The sequence below is a fragment of the Bacillus rossius genome, chromosome 1 (assembly GCF_032445375.1).
Source record: "Bacillus rossius redtenbacheri isolate Brsri chromosome 1, Brsri_v3, whole genome shotgun sequence".
Lineage (NCBI taxonomy): Eukaryota > Metazoa > Arthropoda > Insecta > Phasmatodea > Bacillidae > Bacillus > Bacillus rossius.
In genome coordinates this window covers 19,529,557-19,551,323 of record NC_086330.1, presented here as the reverse complement: position 1 = coordinate 19,551,323, position 21,767 = coordinate 19,529,557, and the positions used below count along the sequence as shown (strand labels likewise).

Here is a 21,767-nt window from a genome sequence, read left to right as displayed (position 1 = left end):
CTAGAACCTCTATTCTGGTGTTGAGTTCACTCTTCAACTCGCAAAGGTTTGCGTCCAGCTGACCTCTGACTCCGTCAATCTTCTCAGTAAGCTGCGTCACATTCTGTGCGTTGTTATCCAAACGGTTGGTGATAGCTGCCATGTTCTGTGCGTTGTCCAGAGCGTTGGCGTCCAAACGGGTGGTGATAGCTGCCACGTTGTCGTCCAACCGGTTTGTTATAGTTGCCACGTTCTGTAATAACAACATAATGCTAGACCACTCAGTTGACTGCAGGTTCTCGGTCGGTGTGGTGGTGTGAGTCATGTTCGCTGCTTGCTCATCTTCAGCTGCAGCTGTAGGTGTGGCTGTAGCTGTCCCACTCTCTCTGTGACATTCATTTCTTTCTGGTGTGCTGGGTTCAGGCTGTACCTCCATTACCAGTTGATATACAGGCTCATATCCTTCCTGTATACTGTCGTGTTCTGAGAGATCTTCCAGGTTGTTGCTGAGCTCTGACCGACTCCTCAATTCATAGGTCTTATTAACAGACATCTTGTGTTTTTACCTTGGAGAGGTAGTCTACTTAGGGATTCTCTTCGAGCCCCACGTTGGGCGCCACTTCCTCTGTTCTGCACCTCCCTTTGTTACACTAATAATTCCATCTCTCTCTTTCTTTAATTTATTGTTGAAGTAGGGAGAGAAGGCAGTACAGGGTGGAGGAAAAAAGTGTAGGTACTGTGTTGTTGATACCTTCGTAAACTTAATAATATAACATTGCATAAAAACCTTAGAAACAATGCTCTAACAAATAAACAATAGTAGACGGTAACAACTGACGAATCCAATCTGTAGTTTACTATGGAAATATATAGTATTTTAATTATGGAGTAAGAAATTTGTATATTATGTGGATAGGAAATTGATTATTTAAAGAGTGGTGAAAAATCTGAAGTTTAATAGTTTGAACCATAGATAGTAAACATAACACAGCAACACTTTCAATAATAAACATACACTGACATACATAACCTGAACCTGACTCTTGATACATATGAAAATTAACAATATTATTCAACGATATAATTAGGAATCTTTTGTAAGTTTGAAAATATTATAAGAAATGTATATATTCATCCTTTCCAAGTGTGTATAAGAATTTAAGGTTGGTGGAGTTATAACAATTTTAATACTCAACAATAAAATATGAATTTACTTAAAAATTCTTAATTTATATTGTGACAAATCTTTCCTGGAGATTATTTGCAGTTCAAATGTCTTAGGATGTATGTTGGCACAGATCACACCCAAAAGTTCAAAAGTGATTTAATTAAGTCCAGTAGTTGTTTCAAAATTTATATCGTTCATAAATCAAATGATTTCAAAGTGAGTTAAAAATTAGAGAGTTTAATATCAAATTAAATTCTATTTTAAATAGAATTACACGGCTTTAGTTCAGCGGGAGTACGATTATCTTAAAAGTAGGACTTCTGGGTGTCTAAGTAGAATTACTTCTCTTTATATTATGTTATATACACAATCTAATTGAAGTTCAGTTTTATCAACTTTTGCAACAATATAGTTTGTTTGGCTAGAAATCTCACGTATTTATATGCATGTAAGCAAATTTATACTGGCCGCTTAAGCCTTGAACAATGGCGACACTGCTTAATTATGGCGTCCCTAGCTAAGCAATTCTTAAATTGGCTTATACTTGGCATAACTGCTTTAAATCCAAGTAAATATTACTTACAGTTCGTTAAGATATTTAGTTGTAACAATTTCATTAATGTACACAACCGACGATACCCTAAACTCATATTTTTAATAATTTTAATTGTTCAGGCGTCAGGCCTTAGCCTACACGTAGTAACGCCAAAAATCACACTTTTTTAAGTTACTTCCTGTTCCTGTGTGTCTGAGATACGTGTATACCCAATATATATGGTTCATAACATCCTTTCATGGCCTTTGGTTACAACAATACGGTAAGGAACTAGAATAAAATTAATTGAATTTACAAATTAAACAGATGGTCAGAATAAAAAATAAACGGTAAAAAAATTAACGAAAATTACAACAATGCAGATGAAAGAAAAAAATATTAATATTATTAAAGTTCCACAGATGAAAAGTTTATGGTTGTCATAAGGCGAAATATTTACTAAACATTCATAGCAGATATCTTAATAAACACGAAGATGTCTGTGCTATTACCATGTAATAGTACAGATGCTGTCCCATGGGATAATCATAAAACGAAGCGAGCACAAAGCATAAGATCGCCGGTTTATTATTAACCCATCTGTCTCTCTCACACACAGCAGGTGCGACCGTTACTCGAAGCGACGGTTAAGAATTGGCAAGGAGGTGGGGGTTGGGTGGCGCGCTAATCAGCGATCAACCGGCGGCCGAGGCGTGGCGTGACTGTTCAGTCTCGTGTCAGCCGTCTCGCAGTAGACACCTCGCTGCTTCGCGCTCCGTAAATGGCGCGAGAACTCCGTCGTCTCGTAGTCGTGCTGTTGATAGGGTGTTGGGATGGTGAAGAACATCAAGCAGGAACATAGCACTGGTAGGTTTACTTACAGTTGAGTGTAGTGCTCGGCTAGGTAGTGTCAGGACAAAACACATTAAAACAGGCCTCAGTGACCTGGAGGGACGTTTGGATGCCAGATTACAGGAACAATGTCAGTCGGTGGGACAGCTGGCCAACCAGGTACTGACACAACAAGAAAGAGTTGAGAACTTGGAGTCACACACTACCTCCATGATTCGATCAATGGAACTGGTAAGAATAGAGGGGCGAGACCAGTCACAGCTACTCCAGCAGAGACTCGCACATATAGAGGAGACAGCAGTCACTCTGCAGTCACGAATGGAAACAGTAGAGTCAGGGGCAAGATCAGCCGCTGAACAAGCTGCTCAAGCATGCACCAGCTCACTACAAGAACAGAGGCAACTGAGAGGGGAGGAATTACATAATCGGATGACAACTGCCAACTCCTCCAGGACAGAGCTACCCAACCTACAGCCTACCGTGACTGCCAGTTACCCTTCACCACCAGCCCCAGTGGTTACCTCAAACGCCACACCACCTCATCAGACCCCATCTTGCAGTACTTCACATCTTGATCAGGTGGCTCTGATACATCACCCAGCCAAACATTGGGCTGAGGCTATGCCTACGTTCTCTGGCAAATCCTTAGAAAATCCAGTTAGGTTCCTCAACAAATTTGAGGAATATGCCCGAACCTTTGTACTAAGTGACAATGATAAATTGAAGTGTTTGAACGTAGCCCTTAAAAGTACTGCCTTTTTCTGGTGGGAGTTGCAACCCATCTGTCTCTCTCACACACAGCAGGTGCGACCGTTACTCGAAGCGACGGTTGAGAATTGGCATGGAGGTGGGGGTTGGGTGGCGCGCTAATCAGCGATCAACCGGCGGCCGAGGCGTGGCGTGACTGTTCAGTCTCGTGTCAGCCGTCTCGCAGTAGACACCTCGCTGCTTCGCGCTCCGTAAATGGCGCGAGAACTCCGTCGTCTCGTAGTCGTGCTGTTGATAGGGTGTTGGGATGGTGAAGAACATCAAGCAGGAACATAGCACTGGTAGGTTTACTTACAGTTGAGTGTAGTGCTCGGCTAGGTAGTGTCAGGTGCACCAATAATAACACTCAGTGGTTCTCCAGGATTCACCACAGCGTCGTGGTGTGCTGCCACACAACTGGGCAGGCGATAACGATACCTCCACGACACCGCAGGGGGGTGTCGGCTACTGATCACGGCAACAGGATGTACCGTGTCGGGTGACCTGCGCTCGTGAGAACTAGTGGCTGACAGTGGCGGGTCCTGACGATGTCCGCTACAGTGCCGGGCTCGGCTCTCCAGGTGGCCCGTGGGCTGTCCCAGCCCTTGACCAGGGATGGTATCAACGGGGAATAGACGGAGGTCTCATGCTGACGCCGCTGTGTCAGCATACGTGGCGTCAACCTAATGTCTAGTAGGAGCAAGGCCAGCTCCGTCATCGCACCGCTAAGTATATTTCCGTGTTCTACACTCGTGGTTATTTCCGCACTATGCACACGACAGGTGTGTATCTAGTATATCGCGTTTCCATAACTCACTTTAACAGTAAACATAACAATGTTCTGTGCTGACTGGTTGCTGCTTGAAGTCGCTCTCACAGTAGGATTGGTGTAAATAACCAGGAAAGATTTAATCACTTTTACGAAAATTAATTACTTAATCAAAAAAAAATTATATTCGTTACGAGAAATAGGAAATTGTTTAAAGAAAATAAATTCTAGTTGTCATTATTGACGTATTAATAATATACTATACATTGCAACAATAAGATAAAATCTTATTAATTATTCAACATCAAAGTAATGCTATAATTGTGGATTATCATAGGAACACAATATTTACACAATTGTACTGCTAGTTTACTTATTGGTTGACTAGTCTGTCAGTGGTATAACCTTATATTAGTTTTCTGGTTTTGTTTACAACTTGTAATTACCATATCAATAATTATCAGTGTTGATTTACACCTTTTTTTTTTTTTTTTTTTGTAATTATCCTCATTAGATATCATGATAATGTAGCATACAATTGCTATTCAGCCTATTTTACTGCTACATAACAGTATTATGATTGGAATTTTATTCCACAAAAAAAAATATTATTCATATTTACAATGGTTTCAACACAGCATTTAACCTGTGATTTACTGAGTAAATTAGTTGACTACTAATGCAATTATCAGTATTATTACAATTTCTTACAACATATTAAGAGATTATTAAATAACATAACACAAGAAAAATATTTACACACAAGATTAACCAGTTGAAAAATTATATACATAATTAAAGTTATACATAATTGAATATCATCATTTCTTATGATGCAACAGTCATTATTATTTTACAGTTTGTTACACATATTTCATAACCTTATCAGTTCTTATGATATCTTGACAGATATTATTATTATCCAAGCCTAAAATTATTACATAGTGTTCTACAGATGAATAATAATTCAGATGCAGTCTTGGACAATTTCAGTGTTTTTTCTTGAGTATGGTGAGGTTTTCAGCTGGTGGTTTACAGTCTCTCACTATCTTACTCTGGACACAGCTGCACAGTAGATTACTTGCAGAATGCTGTTGTCTTGTTAGGTAGGCTGTCAGCTACTGGCTGATGCGGAGTCTCATATCATTTCAAGAATGTTCATGATCTTCCAGTCAGGTGTTACACCTATTTACCCTGACATATAAAAATTTCTTGCACTTTTATACATTTGTCACAATTCTGTTACAGTGACTTCCTTCAACAACTGGGCAGCATAAGAGCGGACTTTCTCTCGCAACACCAGTGTTCCTTGCTACTGTGGATAACAACTCAGAAGACAATCACATCATCATGTGCTGCTGAACAACAGTGACGTCACTCGCGTGACAGTGTGATCCTCAAGATGACAGTGCTTCGAATTATGTGTTACACATCAAAATAATATTCGGAGTTCATAAAATTAATTTGTGCCCATAATTTATAAAATCAAATTCTAAAATAAATTAGTTCCAGTGCAGTTTTTTTTTCTCTTCATTCTGATAGAGCAAAATAAATCACACAAATTTCTTCATATCAAGCTTCCATAATTTTTTTTTTTTTTTTTAAATTGCAAAATATTATTAAATATTTTTTTTTTTTTTTTTTAAATAAGATAGCTTTGTGGGTGATCCAACAACAAGCTAAGGCTCAGAGTGCTACGAGAAGGAGTATCATATCTGCAGGTAACTAGCAGTTAGAGTGTGCATGGCTTAGTAGTTGCAAGTGTTCTTGTGCTTGTAGTACGCAATGTGCATGTACTGCTTAGGAGTCACACAGCTGGTCGGCGAAAAAAAAATTAACACATAGTAGTCACTCTTGTTAGGTTGGTTAGCTCACACTATAGTGGATCAGTAGGTTTTTTTTTTTCTTCAGAGTAAACAACATGATTACACTGTTAGTAGACATCTAGTCCTGCTCACATGTGTCACCGAAGCTTCATACCCATTTAGGTTATGCCATAGCCATACATTACGGTACCATAATAACCCTAGGTTAGTGCTGTACAACAAATCCCAGTGCGGCAGAGCCTTAGTCTTAGACCGTCACGAGACAACACACTGGTTTTAAGCTCATCAGGCAACCAGACTAGTGCATTTCCTTACACTAACAAATACAGCATACCGTACAACCTTGGCTAGCACAGGTCCTGACTTGGACACAAAACATTTAGCTTCACACACTTACAGTGCTTGATGTGCAATTCCTTGATTACATAGGACTGCGCAGTGTAGGTAACATGTGCACTTATATTGTTACTTAATTCCCCAAGAAAAAAAAACCATTAAACACTATTGTAGTAGCTGACACAAGCAAATAACACTTGTTACTGTGGGACCATAGGCTTGTGGTAGGCCCTTAGCTGGGTTAGGTTATACCTGCCTATGCTGTGGTTGGTGGCAGGGTCTGCCAACTCATAGCAGTTGTTATGTATCCTGTCTGTGACCACATAGGGTCCCTTGAACAGCAAGAACAACTTCTTGGTGACTTTGTCCCATTTCTTGCTCACACTTGCACTCCTGCATAATACGAGCTCTCCTATGTTAAATTGCTTGACTTTCGAAACCTTCTTCCTTCTTTGCCTTGCTTGTGCCTCAGACTGTAGGCGACTGTTGATCAGATGTTCTACCTCACTGCCTGTGGGTAGTTCTTCGTAATCGGTTTCTTTGTCAAATTTGGGCATATAGAGCGGGTCGATCGCCACCGATCTATCCAGATACAGAGCTTCATAAGGGGTGACATGTAGGCTCTGGATAGCGGGTATGAGTTCGGGGCGATGCAAACCTGACCCGTTCTAGTTTAACACTCTATCCTGGTTGTTCTGGCTGCACTGCTGGGCAGCTGAACCTGCTGGGTTAGGCCCTGTCCAATTACTTGGACCATTAGAAGCCCTGGGTACTGTTGCCTGAACCCAGCACACCAGAAAGAAATGAATGTCACAGAGAGAGTGGGACAGCTACAGCCACACCTACAGCTGCAGCTGAAGATGAGCAAGCAGCGAACATGACTCACACCACCACACCGACCGAGAACCTGCCGTCAACTGAGTGGTCTAGCATTATGTTGTTATTACAGAACGTGGCAACTATAACAAACCGGTTGGACGACAACGTGGCAGCTATCACCACCCGTTTGGACGCCAACGCTCTGGACAACGCACAGAACATGGCAGCTATCACCAACCGTTTGGATAACAACGCACAGAACGTGACGCAGCTTACTGAGAAGATTGACGGAGTCAGAGGTCAGCTGGACGCAAACCTTTGCGAGTTGAAGAGTGAACTCAACACCAGAATAGAGGTTCTAGATCATCAGCTGCAAACAGGCCTCAGTGACCTGGAGGGACGTTTGGATGCCAGATTACAGGAACAATGTCAGTCGGTGGGACAGCTGGCCAACCAGGTACTGACACAACAAGAAAGAGTTGAGAACTTGGAGTCACACACTACCTCCATGATTCGATCAATGGAACTGGTAAGAATAGAGGGGCGAGACCAGTCACAGCTACTCCAGCAGAGACTCGCACATATAGAGGAGACAGCAGTCACTCTGCAGTCACGAATGGAAACAGTAGAGTCAGGGGCAAGATCAGCCGCTGAACAAGCTGCTCAAGCATGCACCAGCTCACTACAAGAACAGAGGCAACTGAGAGGGGAGGAATTACATAATCGGATGACAACTGCCAACTCCTCCAGGACAGAGCTACCCAACCTACAGCCTACCGTGACTGCCAGTTACCCTTCACCACCAGCCCCAGTGGTTACCTCAAACGCCACACCACCTCATCAGACCCCATCTTGCAGTACTTCACATCTTGATCAGGTGGCTCTGATACATCACCCAGCCAAACATTGGGCTGAGGCTATGCCTACGTTCTCTGGCAAATCCTTAGAAAATCCAGTTAGGTTCCTCAACAAATTTGAGGAATATGCCCGAACCTTTGTACTAAGTGACAATGATAAATTGAAGTGTTTGAACGTAGCCCTTAAAAGTACTGCCTTTTTCTGGTAAACATACACTGACATACATAACCTGAACCTGACTCTTGATACATATGAAAATTATTAAAAATATGAGTTTAGGGTATCGTCGGTTGTGTACATTATTGAAAGTGTTGCTGTGTTATGTTTACTATCTATGGTTCAAACTATTAAACTTCAGATTTTTCACCACTCTTTAAATAATCAATTTCCTATCCACATAATATACAAATTTCTTACTCCATAATTAAAATACTATATATTTCCATAGTAAACTACAGATTGGATTCGTCAGTTGTTACCGTCTACTATTGTTTATTTGTTAGAGCATTGTTTCTAAGGTTTTTATGCAATGTTATATTATTAAGTTTACGAAGGTATCAACAACACAGTACCTACACTTTTTTCCTCCACCCTGTACTGCCTTCTCTCCCTACTTCAACAATAAATTAAAGAAAGAGAGAGATAGAATTATTAGTGTAACAAAGGGAGGTGCAGAACAGAGGAAGTGGCGCCGCAACGTGTGGGGCTCGAAGAGAATCCCTAAGTAGACTACCTCTCCAAGGTGAAAACACAAGATGTCTGTTAATAAGACCTATGAATTGAGGAGTCGGTCAGAGCTCAGCAACAACCTGGAAGATCTCTCAGAACACGACAGTATACAGGAAGGATATGAGCCTGTATATCAACTGGTAATGGAGGTACAGCCTGAACCCAGCACACCAGAAAGAAATGAATGTCACAGAGAGAGTGGGACAGCTACAGCCACACCTACAGCTGCAGCTGAAGATGAGCAAGCAGCGAACATGACTCACACCACCACACCGACCGAGAACCTGCAGTCAACTGAGTGGTCTAGCATTATGTTGTTATTACAGAACGTGGCAACTATAACAAACCGGTTGGACGACAACGTGGCAGCTATCACCACCCGTTTGGACGCCAACGCTCTGGACAACGCACAGAACATGGCAGCTATCACCAACCGTTTGGATAACAACGCACAGAACGTGACGCAGCTTACTGAGAAGATTGACGGAGTCAGAGGTCAGCTGGACGCAAACCTTTGCGAGTTGAAGAGTGAACTCAACACCAGAATAGAGGTTCTAGATCATCAGCTGCAAACAGGCCTCAGTGACCTGGAGGGACGTTTGGATGCCAGATTACAGGAACAATGTCAGTCGGTGGGACAGCTGGCCAACCAGGTACTGACACAACAAGAAAGAGTTGAGAACTTGGAGTCACACACTACCTCCATGATTCGATCAATGGAACTGGTAAGAATAGAGGGGCGAGACCAGTCACAGCTACTCCAGCAGAGACTCGCACATATAGAGGAGACAGCAGTCACTCTGCAGTCACGAATGGAAACAGTAGAGTCAGGGGCAAGATCAGCCGCTGAACAAGCTGCTCAAGCATGCACCAGCTCACTACAAGAACAGAGGCAACTGAGAGGGGAGGAATTACATAATCGGATGACAACTGCCAACTCCTCCAGGACAGAGCTACCCAACCTACAGCCTACCGTGACTGCCAGTTACCCTTCACCACCAGCCCCAGTGGTTACCTCAAACGCCACACCACCTCATCAGACCCCATCTTGCAGTACTTCACATCTTGATCAGGTGGCTCTGATACATCACCCAGCCAAACATTGGGCTGAGGCTATGCCTACGTTCTCTGGCAAATCCTTAGAAAATCCAGTTAGGTTCCTCAACAAATTTGAGGAATATGCCCGAACCTTTGTACTAAGTGACAATGATAAATTGAAGTGTTTGAACGTAGCCCTTAAAAGTACTGCCTTTTTCTGGTGGGAGTTGCAAAGCCTGCACATCAAATCCTACGAACAATTCAAAGAAAAATTTAGATCCCAGTTTTGGAATCTAAAGGTACAAGGGAATTTGAGGGCCCAGCTACACTCCGACAGATTCGACAGTAGGAAAGGGAGCAGTCTGGAGGCGCACCTTTCATCAATGTATGAGCGCACCAGATATTTAGACATTACCATGTCAGACGATGAATTCATCGCAACCATGCTGACACAACTCCCTATCGCCTACCAAATACAAATGTCGGGACATACCTACAAAGATGTTACTGAGTTTAGGGACCATGTTCTGGCTGTAGACAAACTACAGAGATTACAGCGAGGTCAAGGTGCTAGAGAGGAATCTGAAAGAACACCTCACCAACCACCCAGTAAGAATGTGCCAGTGCACAATTACTGGCAGAACAGGACCAAACAGGACCAGCAGGCAAACGTGCACACCTTGACGTGGGAGAGTACAGTCAAGAGTGATGAGGACCACAACCAAGGGCATCTCGCTAAGAAACAAAAGGGCAAGTATACCCATAAGAATAGGCATAACAAGCCCTACAACAAGACTATCTGGTGGTCGAACAAACATGCCTGTAGTGATGGTGAGGATGGCCACCACGGCCAGCGCTTGGGTAAAACATCTGTTGAACGGCCCCCCAGGAAGGTCACGTACCCCCATCGTTATGCAGATTCAGATGGTGAGGCTGACTACCGTCACCAGAGTCAACGCCAATTTTACGCTGACTATACTAGGGGTAAACATGACTTCCGCCAGCCACATCTCAAGAACCCCGCCAGCCCAGACAGAAGCGGCAGACCACCGAGTCATCACAGCTCGTCTGGCGGCATACAAACTCATTTTGCATATCCACCACCCTCATTCTCATCACAAGAACAGTTCCAGCCACAACAAGGCTATTTTCAACGTAACGCACCAGTGAATCCTGTTGCTGCAGAGTTTCAGGCAGCAGTAAACAGGGCTGCTAATGGTCCAAGTAATTGGACAGGGCCTAACCCAGCAGGTTCAGCTGCCCAGCAGTGCAGCCAGAACAACCAGGATAGAGTGTTAAACTAGAACGGGTCAGGTTTGCATCGCCCCGAACTCATACCCGCTATCCAGAGCCTACATGTCACCCCTTATGAAGCTCTGTATCTGGATAGATCGGTGGCGATCGACCCGCTCTATATGCCCAAATTTGACAAAGAAACCGATTACGAAGAACTACCCACAGGCAGTGAGGTAGAACATCTGATCAACAGTCGCCTACAGTCTGAGGCACAAGCAAGGCAAAGAAGGAAGAAGGCTTCGAAAGTCAAGCAATTTAACATAGGAGAGCTCGTATTATGCAGGAGTGCAAGTGTGAGCAAGAAATGGGACAAAGTCACCAAGAAGTTGTTCTTGCTGTTCAAGGGACCCTATGTGGTCACAGACAGGATACATAACAACTGCTATGAGTTGGCAGACCCTGCCACCAACCACAGCATAGGCAGGTATAACCTAACCCAGCTAAGGGCCTACCACAAGCCTATGGTCCCACAGTAACAAGTGTTATTTGCTTGTGTCAGCTACTACAATAGTGTTTAATGGTTTTTTTTTCTTGGGGAATTAAGTAACAATATAAGTGCACATGTTACCTACACTGCGCAGTCCTATGTAATCAAGGAATTGCACATCAAGCACTGTAAGTGTGTGAAGCTAAATGTTTTGTGTCCAAGTCAGGACCTGTGCTAGCCAAGGTTGTACGGTATGCTGTATTTGTTAGTGTAAGGAAATGCACTAGTCTGGTTGCCTGATGAGCTTAAAACCAGTGTGTTGTCTCGTGACGGTCTAAGACAAAGGCTCTGCCGCACTGGGATTTGTTGTACAGCACTAACCTAGGGTTATTATGGTACCGTAATGTATGGCTATGGCATAACCTAAATGGGTATGAAGCTTCGGTGACACATGTGAGCAGGACTAGATGTCTACTAACAGTGTAATCATGTGGTTTACTCTGAAGAAAAAAAAAAAAACCTACTGATCCACTATAGTGTGAGCTAACCAACCTAACAAGAGTGACTACTATGTGTTAATTTTTTTTCGCCGACCAGCTGTGTGACTCCTAAGCAGTACATGCACATTGCATACTACAAGCACAAGAACACTTGCAACTACTAAGCCATGCACACTCTAACTGCTAGTTACCTGCAGATATGATACTCCTTCTCGTAGCACTCTGAGCCTTAGCTTGTTGTTGGATCACCCACAAAGCTATCTTATTTATAAAAAAAAAAAAATATATATATATTTAATAATATTTTGAAATTTAAAAAAAAAAAAAAAAAAAAAATTATGGAAGCTTGATATGAAGAAATTTGTGTGATTTATTTTGCTCTATCAGAATGAAGAGAAAAAAAAACTGCACTGGAACTAATTTATTTTGGAATTTGATTTTATAAATTATGGGCACAAATTAATTTTATGAACTCCGAATATTATTTTGATGTGTAACACATAATTCGAAGCACTGTCATCTTGAGGATCACACTGTCACGCGAGTGACGTCACTGTTGTTCAGCAGCACATGATGATGTGATTGTCTTCTGAGTTGTTATCCACAGTAGCAAGGAACACTGGTGTTGCGAGAGAAAGTCCGCTCTTATGCTGCCCAGTTGTTGAAGGAAGTCACTGTAACAGAATTGTGACAAATGTATAAAAGTGCAAGAAATTTTTATATGTCAGGGTAAATAGGTGTAACACCTGACTGGAAGATCATGAACATTCTTGAAATGATATGAGACTCCGCATCAGCCAGTAGCTGACAGCCTACCTAACAAGACAACAGCATTCTGCAAGTAATCTACTGTGCAGCTGTGTCCAGAGTAAGATAGTGAGAGACTGTAAACCACCAGCTGAAAACCTCACCATACTCAAGAAAAAACACTGAAATTGTCCAAGACTGCATCTGAATTATTATTCATCTGTAGAACACTATGTAATAATTTTAGGCTTGGATAATAATAATATCTGTCAAGATATCATAAGAACTGATAAGGTTATGAAATATGTGTAACAAACTGTAAAATAATAATGACTGTTGCATCATAAGAAATGATGATATTCAATTATGTATAACTTTAATTATGTATATAATTTTTCAACTGGTTAATCTTGTGTGTAAATATTTTTCTTGTGTTATGTTATTTAATAATCTCTTAATATGTTGTAAGAAATTGTAATAATACTGATAATTGCATTAGTAGTCAACTAATTTACTCAGTAAATCACAGGTTAAATGCTGTGTTGAAACCATTGTAAATATGAATAATATTTTTTTTTGTGGAATAAAATTCCAATCATAATACTGTTATGTAGCAGTAAAATAGGCTGAATAGCAATTGTATGCTACATTATCATGATATCTAATGAGGATAATTACAAAAAAAAAAAAAAATGGTGTAAATCAACACTGATAATTATTGATATGGTAATTACAAGTTGTAAACAAAACCAGAAAACTAATATAAGGTTATACCACTGACAGACTAGTCAACCAATAAGTAAACTAGCAGTACAATTGTGTAAATATTGTGTTCCTATGATAATCCACAATTATAGCATTACTTTGATGTTGAATAATTAATAAGATTTTATCTTATTGTTGCAATGTATAGTATATTATTAATACGTCAATAATGACAACTAGAATTTATTTTCTTTAAACAATTTCCTATTTCTCGTAACGAATATAATTTTTTTTTGATTAAGTAATTAATTTTCGTAAAAGTGATTAAATCTTTCCTGGTTATTTACACCAATCCTACTGTGAGAGCGACTTCAAGCAGCAACCAGTCAGCACAGAACATTGTTATGTTTACTGTTAAAGTGAGTTATGGAAACGCGATATACTAGATACACACCTGTCGTGTGCATAGTGCGGAAATAACCACGAGTGTAGAACACGGAAATATACTTAGCGGTGCGATGACGGAGCTGGCCTTGCTCCTACTAGACATTAGGTTGACGCCACGTATGCTGACACAGCGGCGTCAGCATGAGACCTCCGTCTATTCCCCGTTGATACCATCCCTGGTCAAGGGCTGGGACAGCCCACGGGCCACCTGGAGAGCCGAGCCCGGCACTGTAGCGGACATCGTCAGGACCCGCCACTGTCAGCCACTAGTTCTCACGAGCGCAGGTCACCCGACACGGTACATCCTGTTGCCGTGATCAGTAGCCGACACCCCCCTGCGGTGGCGTGGAGGTATCGTTATCGCCTGCCCAGGTGTGTGGCAGCACACCACGACGCTGTGGTGAATCCGGGAGAACCACTGAGTGTTAGTATTGGTGCACCTGACACTACCTAGCCGAGCACTACACTCAACTGTAAGTAAACCTACCAGTGCTATGTTCCTGCTTGATGTTCTTCACCATCCCAACACCCTATCAACAGCACGACTACGAGACGACGGAGTTCTCGCGCCATTTACGGAGCGCGAAGCAGCGAGGTGTCTACTGCGAGACGGCTGACACGAGACTGAACAGTCACGCCACGCCTCGGCCGCCGGTTGATCGCTGATTAGCGCGCCACCCAACCCCCACCTCCTTGCCAATTCTCAACCGTCGCTTCGAGTAACGGTCGCACCTGCTGTGTGTGAGAGAGACAGATGGGTTAATAATAAACCGGCGATCTTATGCTTTGTGCTCGCTTCGTTTTATGATTATCCCATGGGACAGCATCTGTACTATTACATGGTAATAGCACAGACATCTTCGTGTTTATTAAGATATCTGCTATGAATGTTTAGTAAATATTTCGCCTTATTACAACCATAAACTTTTCATCTGTGGAACTTTAATAATATTAATATTTTTTTTTCTTTCATCTGCATTGTTGTAATTTTCGTTAATTTTTTTACCGTTTATTTTTTATTCTGACCATCTGTTTAATTTGTAAATTCAATTAATTTTATTCTAGTTCCTTACCGTATTGTTGTAACCAAAGGCCATGAAAGGATGTTATGAACCATATATATTGGGTATACACGTATCTCAGCCACACAGGAACAGGAAGTAACTTAAAAAAGTGTGATTTTTGGCGTTACTACGTGAGTTTAATATCAAGTTAAATTCTATTTTAAATAGAATTACACGGCTTTAGTTCAGCGGGAGTACGATTATCTTAAAAGTAGGACTTCTGGGTGTCTAAGTAGAATTACTTCTCTTTATATTATGTTATATATACAATCTAATTGAAGTTCAGTTTTATCAACTTTTGCAACAATATAGTTTGTTTGGCTAGAAATCTCACGTATTTATAAGCATGTAAGCAAATTTATACTGGCCGCTTAAGCCTTGAACAATGGCGACACTGCTTAATTATGGCGTCCCTAGCTAAGCAATTCTTAAATTGGCTTATACTTGGCATAACTGCTTTAAATCCAAGTAAATATTACTTACAGTTCGTTAAGATATTTAGTTGTAACAATTTCATTAATGTACACAACCGACGATACCCTAAACTCATATTTTTAATAATTTTAATTGTTCAGGCGTCAGGCCTTAGCCTACACGTAGTAACGCCAAAAATCACACTTTTTTAAGTTACTTCCTGTTCCTGTGTGGCTGAGATACGTGTATACCCAATATATATGGTTCATAACATCCTTTCATGGCCTTTGGTTACAACAATACGGTAAGGAACTAGAATAAAATTAATTGAATTTACAAATTAAACAGATGGTCAGAATAAAAAAATAAACGGTAAAAAAAAATTAACGAAAATTACAACAATGCAGATGAAAGAAAAAAAAATATTAATATTATTAAAGTTCCACAGATGAAAAGTTTATGGTTGTAATAAGGCGAAATATTTACTAAACATTCATAGCAGATATCTTAATAAACACGAAGATGTCTGTTAATAAGACCTATGAATTGAGGAGTCGGTCAGAGCTCAGCAACAACCTGGAAGATCTCTCAGAACACGACAGTATACAGGAAGGATATGAGCCTGTATATCAACTGGTAATGGAGGTACAGCCTGAACCCAGCACACCAGAAAGAAATGAATGTCACAGAGAGAGTGGGACAGCTACAGCCACACCTACAGCTGCAGCTGAAGATGAGCAAGCAGCGAACATGACTCACACCACCACACCGACCGAGAACCTGCAGTCAACTGAGTGGTCTAGCATTATGTTGTTATTACAGAACGTGGCAACTATAACAAACCGGTTGGACGACAACGTGGCAGCTATCACCACCCGTTTGGACGCCAACGCTCTGGACAACGCACAGAACATGGCAGCTATCACCAACCGTTTGGATAACAACGCACAGAACGTGACGCAGCTTACTGAGAAGATTGACGGAGTCAGAGGTCAGCTGGACGCAAACCTTTGCGAGTTGAAGAGTGAACTCAACACCAGAGCAGCTGAACCTGCTGGGTTAGGCCCTGTCCAATTACTTGGACCATTAGCAGCCCTGTTTACTGCTGCCTGAAACTCTGCAGCAACAGGATTCACTGGTGCGTTACGTTGAAAATAGCCTTGTTGTGGCTGGAACTGTTCTTGTGATGAGAATGAGGGTGGTGGATATGCAAAATGAGTTTGTATGCCGCCAGACGAGCTGTGATGACTCGGTGGTCTGCCGCTTCTGTCTGGGCTGGCGGGGTTCTTGAGATGTGGCTGGCGGAAGTCATGTTTACCCCTAGTATAGTCAGCGTAAAATTGGCGTTGACTCTGGTGACGGTAGTCAGCCTCACCATCTGAATCTGCATAACGATGGGGGTACGTGACCTTCCTGGGGGGCCGTTCAACAGATGTTTTACCCAAGCGCTGGCCGTGGTGGCCATCCTCACCATCACTACAGGCATGTTTGTTCGACCACCAGATAGTCTTGTTGTAGGGCTTGTTATGCCTATTCTTATGGGTATACTTGCCCTTTTGTTTCTTAGCGAGATGCCCTTGGTTGTGGTCCTCATCACTCTTGACTGTACTCTCCCACGTCAAGGTGTGCACGTTTGCCTGCTGGTCCTGTTTGGTCCTGTTCTGCCAGTAATTGTGCACTGGCACATTCTTACTGGGTGGTTGGTGAGGTGTTCTTTCAGATTCCTCTCTAGCACCTTGACCTCGCTGTAATCTCTGTAGTTTGTCTACAGCCAGAACATGGTCCCTAAACTCAGTAACATCTTTGTAGGTATGTCCCGACATTTGTATTTGGTAGGCGATAGGGAGTTGTGTCAGCATGGTTGCGATGAATTCATCGTCTGACATGGTAATGTCTAAATATCTGGTGCGCTCATACATTGATGAAAGGTGCGCCTCCAGACTGCTCCCTTTCCTACTGTCGAATCTGTCGGAGTGTAGCTGGGCCCTCAAATTCCCTTGTACCTTTAGATTCCAAAACTGGGATCTAAATTTTTCTTTGAATTGTTCGTAGGATTTGATGTGCAGGCTTTGCAACTCCCACCAGAAAAAGGCAGTACTTTTAAGGGCTACGTTCAAACACTTCAATTTATCATTGTCACTTAGTACAAAGGTTCGGGCATATTCCTCAAATTTGTTGAGGAACCTAACTGGATTTTCTAAGGATTTGCCAGAGAACGTAGGCATAGCCTCAGCCCAATGTTTGGCTGGGTGATGTATCAGAGCCACCTGATCAAGATGTGAAGTACTGCAAGATGGGGTCTGATGAGGTGGTGTGGCGTTTGAGGTAACCACTGGGGCTGGTGGTGAAGGGTAACTGGCAGTCACGGTAGGCTGTAGGTTGGGTAGCTCTGTCCTGGAGGAGTTGGCAGTTGTCATCCGATTATGTAATTCCTCCCCTCTCAGTTGCCTCTGTTCTTGTAGTGAGCTGGTGCATGCTTGAGCAGCTTGTTCAGCGGCTGATCTTGCCCCTGACTCTACTGTTTCCATTCGTGACTGCAGAGTGACTGCTGTCTCCTCTATATGTGCGAGTCTCTGCTGGAGTAGCTGTGACTGGTCTCGCCCCTCTATTCTTACCAGTTCCATTGATCGAATCATGGAGGTAGTGTGTGACTCCAAGTTCTCAACTCTTTCTTGTTGTGTCAGTACCTGGTTGGCCAGCTGTCCCACCGACTGACATTGTTCCTGTAATCTGGCATCCAAACGTCCCTCCAGGTCACTGAGGCCTGTTTGCAGCTGATGATCTAGAACCTCTATTCTGGTGTTGAGTTCACTCTTCAACTCGCAAAGGTTTGCGTCCAGCTGACCTCTGACTCCGTCAATCTTCTCAGTAAGCTGCGTCACGTTCTGTGCGTTGTTATCCAAACGGTTGGTGATAGCTGCCATGTTCTGTGCGTTGTCCAGAGCGTTGGCGTCCAAACGGGTGGTGATAGCTGCCACGTTGTCGTCCAACCGGTTTGTTATAGTTGCCACGTTCTGTAATAACAACATAATGCTAGACCACTCAGTTGACTGCAGGTTCTCGGTCGGTGTGGTGGTGTGAGTCATGTTCGCTGCTTGCTCATCTTCAGCTGCAGCTGTAGGTGTGGCTGTAGCTGTCCCACTCTCTCTGTGACATTCATTTCTTTCTGGTGTGCTGGGTTCAGGCTGTACCTCCATTACCAGTTGATATACAGGCTCATATCCTTCCTGTATATCAACTGGTAATGGAGGTACAGCCTGAACCCAGCACACCAGAAAGAAATGAATGTCACAGAGAGAGTGGGACAGCTACAGCCACACCTACAGCTGCAGCTGAAGATGAGCAAGCAGCGAACATGGTAACAATATAAGTGCACATGTTACCTACACTGCGCAGTCCTATGTAATCAAGGAATTGCACATCAAGCACTGTAAGTGTGTGAAGCTAAATGTTTTGTGTCCAAGTCAGGACCTGTGCTAGCCAAGGTTGTACGGTATGCTGTATTTGTTAGTGTAGGCTGGAACTGTTCTTGTGATGAGAATGAGGGTGGTGGATATGCAAAATGAGTTTGTATGCCGCCAGACGAGCTGTGATGACTCGGTGGTCTGCCGCTTCTGTCTGGGCTGGCGGGGTTCTTGAGATGTGGCTGGCGGAAGTCATGTTTACCCCTAGTATAGTCAGCGTAAAATTGGCGTTGACTCTGGTGACGGTAGTCAGCCTCACCATCTGAATCTGCATAACGATGGGGGTACGTGACCTTCCTGGGGGGCCGTTCAACAGATGTTTTACCCAAGCGCTGGCCGTGGTGGCCATCCTCACCATCACTACAGGCATGTTTGTTCGACCACCAGATAGTCTTGTTGTAGGGCTTGTTATGCCTATTCTTATGGGTATACTTGCCCTTTTGTTTCTTAGCGAGATGCCCTTGGTTGTGGTCCTCATCACTCTTGACTGTACTCTCCCACGTCAAGGCTATTTTCAACGTAACGCACCAGTGAATCCTGTTGCTGCAGAGTTTCAGGCAGCAGTAAACAGGGCTGCTAATGGTCCAAGTAATTGGACAGGGCCTAACCCAGCAGGTTCAGCTGCCCTACGTGGCGTCAACCTAATGTCTAGTAGGAGCAAGGCCAGCTCCGTCATCGCACCGCTAAGTATATTTCCGTGTTCTACACTCGTGGTTATTTCCGCACTATGCACACGACAGGTGTGTATCTAGTATATCGCGTTTCCATAACTCACTTTAACAGTAAACATAACAATGTTCTGTGCTGACTGGTTGCTGCTTGAAGTCGCTCTCACAGTAGGATTGGTGTAAATAACCAGGAAAGATTTAATCACTTTTACGAAAATTAATTACTTAATCAAAAAAAAATTATATTCGTTACGAGAAATAGCAAATTGTTTAAAGAAAATAAATTCTAGTTGTCATTATTGACGTATTAATAATATACTATACATTGCAACAATAAGATAAAATCTTATTAATTATTCAACATCAAAGTAATGCTATAATTGTGGATTATCATAGGAACACAATATTTACACAATTGTACTGCTAGTTTACTTATTGGTTGACTAGTCTGTCAGTGGTATAACCTTATATTAGTTTTCTGGTTTTGTTTACAACTTGTAATTACCATATCAATAATTATCAGTGTTGATTTACACCATTTTTTTTTTGTAATTATCCTCATTAGATATCATGATAATGTAGCATACAATTGCTATTCAGCCTATTTTACTGCTACATAACAGTATTATGATTGGAATTTTATTCCACAAAAAAAAAATATTATTCATATTTACAATGGTTTCAACACAGCATTTAACCTGTGATTTACTGAGTAAATTAGTTGACTACTAATGCAATTATCAGTATTATTACAATTTCTTACAACATATTAAGAGATTATTAAATAACATAACACAAGAAAAATATTTACACACAAGATTAACCAGTTGAAAAATTATATACATAATTAAAGTTATACATAATTGAATATCATCATTTCTTATGATGCAACAGTCATTATTATTTTACAGTTTGTTACACATATTTCATAACCTTATCAGTTCTTATGATATCTTGACAGATATTATTATTATCCAAGCCTAAAATTATTACATAGTGTTCTACAGATGAATAATAATTCAGATGCAGTCTTGGACAATTTCAGTGTTTTTTCTTGAGTATGGTGAGGTTTTCAGCTGGTGGTTTACAGTCTCTCACTATCTTACTCTGGACACAGCTGCACAGTAGATTACTTGCAGAGTGCTGTTGTCTTGTTAGGTAGGCTGTCAGCTACTGGCTGATGCGGAGTCTCATATCATTTCAAGAATGTTCATGATCTTCCAGTCAGGTGTTACACCTATTTACCCTGACATATAAAAATTTCTTGCACTTTTATACATTTGTCACAATTCTGTTACAGTGACTTCCTTCAACAACTGGGCAGCATAAGAGCGGACTTTCTCTCGCAACACCAGTGTTCCTTGCTACTGTGGATAACAACTCAGAAGACAATCACATCATCATGTGCTGCTGAACAACAGTGACGTCACTCGCGTGACAGTGTGATCCTCAAGATGACAGTGCTTCGAATTATGTGTTACACATCAAAATAATATTCGGAGTTCATAAAATTAATTTGTGCCCATAATTTATAAAATCAAATTCTAAAATAAATTAGTTCCAGTGGAGTTTTTTTTTTCTCTTAATTCTGATAGAGCAAAATAAATCACACAAATTTCTTCATATCAAGCTTCCATAATATATTTCGCCTTATTAGTTGCAAGTGTTCTTGTGCTTGTAGTACGCAATGTGCATGTACTGCTTAGGAGTCACACAGCTGGTCGGCGAAAAAAAAATTAACACATAGTAGTCACTCTTGTTAGGTTGGTTAGCTCACACTATAGTGGATCAGTAGGTTTTTTTTTTTCTTCAGAGTAAACAACATGATTACACTGTTAGTAGACATCTAGTCCTGCTCACATGTGTCACCGAAGCTTCATACCCATTTAGGTTATGCCATAGCCATACATTACGGTACCATAATAACCCTAGGTTAGTGCTGTACAACAAATCCCAGTGCGGCAGAGCCTTAGTCTTAGACCGTCACGAGACAACACACTGGTTTTAAGCTCATCAGGCAACCAGACTAGTGCATTTCCTTACACTAACAAATACAGCATACCGTACAACCTTGGCTAGCACAGGTCCTGACTTGGACACAAAACATTTAGCTTCACACACTTACAGTGCTTGATGTGCAATTCCTTGATTACATAGGACTGCGCAGTGTAGGTAACATGTGCACTTATATTGTTACTTAATTCCCCAAGAAAAAAAAACCATTAAACACTATTGTAGTAGCTGACACAAGCAAATAACACTTGTTACTGTGGGACCATAGGCTTGTGGTAGGCCCTTAGCTGGGTTAGGTTATACCTGCCTATGCTGTGGTTGGTGGCAGGGTCTGCCAACTCATAGCAGTTGTTATGTATCCTGTCT

At 41.9% G+C, this 21,767-nt stretch overlaps 2 long non-coding RNA genes across 2 annotated transcripts; one reads left to right on the top strand and one right to left on the bottom strand.

Annotated features, from left to right (window-relative positions):
- Positions 1-12,285: 12,285 nt before the first annotated feature.
- On the bottom strand, positions 12,286-14,968 carry LOC134532779 (uncharacterized). The gene is made up of 2 exons (XR_010075180.1): positions 14,266-14,968; positions 12,286-14,173 (listed from the first exon to the last, which is right to left on the bottom strand). It is a non-coding gene; the product is annotated as an uncharacterized LOC134532779 (long non-coding RNA).
- Positions 14,969-19,354: 4,386 nt separating this feature from the next.
- On the top strand, positions 19,355-20,956 carry LOC134532783 (uncharacterized). The gene is made up of 2 exons (XR_010075181.1): positions 19,355-19,460; positions 20,689-20,956. It is a non-coding gene; the product is annotated as an uncharacterized LOC134532783 (long non-coding RNA).
- The last annotated feature ends 811 nt before the right edge of the window (positions 20,957-21,767 follow it).